Source organism: Chrysochloris asiatica, unplaced genomic scaffold (genome assembly GCF_000296735.1).
Source record: "Chrysochloris asiatica unplaced genomic scaffold, ChrAsi1.0 scaffold00002, whole genome shotgun sequence".
Classification (NCBI taxonomy): Eukaryota; Metazoa; Chordata; class Mammalia; order Afrosoricida; family Chrysochloridae; genus Chrysochloris; species Chrysochloris asiatica.
This window is the reverse complement of record NW_006408520.1, coordinates 3,880,996-3,882,956: the sequence shown is the minus strand read 5'-3', so window position 1 is coordinate 3,882,956 and position 1,961 is coordinate 3,880,996. Positions and strand designations below refer to the sequence as shown.

Below are 1,961 nucleotides of genomic sequence, written 5' to 3'. Positions count from 1 at the left end.
TTTTCTTTTTTGGTAAAATCAATGGAGGAAAATCATACACTATTCCTTTTTTAGCTATCTTCTTCCTGAGTAATTTTTCTTTGTTCTTAAATCGCTTCTCCATCCGTAGCTTTTCTGCAGTTGTCCGTTTCTTATTATACCGTTTCACTGCTGGATTTGATGGCTTTTTAAAGGGAACATCCCAGTCTTTGAAAAGTTTTTCATGTACTTTCTCAGATGGCATCAAATCGCATTTCAAGAGTCTTTCACCAAAAAGGTAGTTGTTCATTGTTTCAGCAACTATCTTGGCAACATCATCAGACTCAAACTCCACAAAGGCATAGTCTTTACTCTTTCCAGACTTTTTACTTCTGGACAATCTGAGTCGTGTAACAGTACCAAACTGGGAGAAATACGCCTTCAATTGGGGTTCAAAAAGGCCTCGGGGTAAGTGGCCCACATATACTACTCCAGGAGTAAATTTTTCTTGCTGGGTGTGCACCGGCGGGCCTGTGCCACCTGCTTCTGAAATTTGGCCTGTTACTCTGGGTTCAGCGACAAGAGAGGCATAGCAGGGCCAGAAAAATCCATCTTGACCAAGATGACGCTCTCCACGCGGTGCTCCCGAAAAGCGAGGCTATCAACCGATGATGTTCTTCTTCAGGAACTCCTCCCTCATGTCCAAAGCACAAGAGAAAAAGACTTACCATCCTCATTTCTAAGGAACATTCTGTTGTACTTCTTCCAAGATAGATATATTTGTTCTTCTCGCAGGCCATGGTCCTTTCAATATTTTTCTTCAACACCATAATTCAAATGCATCAATTCCTCTATGATTTTCCTTATTCATTGTCCACCTTTCACATGTATATGAGGTAACTGAAAATACCTTGGAGTAGGTCAGGTGTACCTTAGTACACAAACTGACATTTTAGCTGTTTAACACTTTCAAGAACTCTTTTGCAGCAGATTTGCCTAATGCAATATGTCATTTGGTTTCTTGACTGCTGCATCAATCAGGATTGATTGTGGATCTAAGAAAAATGAAATCTTTCACAACTTCTATTTTTTTCTCCATTTATCAATATGTTTTTTTACTGATCCAGTTTTAAGGAGTTCTGTTTTCTTTACATTGAGATACAATGCATACTGAAGGTCTTCATTAGTTGGTATTTCAAGTCCTCATCACTTCCAGTAAGCAAGATTGTGTCATATGTATATTGCAAATTGTAAGTGAGTCTTCCTCTATACATGATGCCATGCTCTGTTCTCATTCATACAACCCAACTTCTGGAATTATTTGCTCAGATACAGATTGAATAAGTATGGTGAAAGAATATAACCCTGGTGTACAGCTTTCTTGATTTTAAACAATTCAGTATCCTCTTGTACTATTTGAACGACTGCCTCTTGGTCTATGTACAGGTTCTTCATGAGCACAATTTATCATTCTGTGATTCCCATACTTCACAATATTCAGGAATACAGAATGAATAATACACATCAGGTTGTTTGTTATTAAGTTCCATTAAATCTGTTCTGACTCAGAGAACCTGCAGTGGGTTACAGTGGAGCAACTGGTATATTTGAGCAATCAGCCTTGAGGTTAGCAGTCTGTTGCCAAGCAAATGAGGGCTTGTTGTCTGTCACTGTAGTCAGTCACAGAGATGAGGTGATAGTCAACATCACACTGTATTAGCAGAAAGCAAGTGATCTGGAAGACAGCATGAATAGCTTCCTAAAGCTGTCTTAGTAGACACAAAATCTCTATGCATTATATATAGGTATAGCAGGAAAAAATTATTACTCTTTGATAACATAAAAGTAATATTTCACAAAAACAAAGGAACAATGTGTTTCTCAATCATAGATTGTTATCATTGGGGTCCTTTCTGACCCTGTTCCTAAAGTCTTTTGATAACAATCTTTATTGCATAGGAACTGGATAACTTTCTTGGATGAGGTCACTAAGACCATTTTTC

At 38.0% G+C, this 1,961-nt stretch overlaps 1 pseudogene across 1 annotated transcript; it reads right to left on the bottom strand.

Moving 5' to 3' along the window:
* Position 1: 1 nt before the first annotated feature.
* On the bottom strand, positions 2 to 570 carry LOC102832023 (annotated as a pseudogene). The gene has a single exon (XR_438662.1). The product of XR_438662.1 is annotated as a nucleolar protein interacting with the FHA domain of MKI67 pseudogene (transcript).
* Between the last annotated feature and the right edge of the window lie 1,391 nt (positions 571 to 1,961).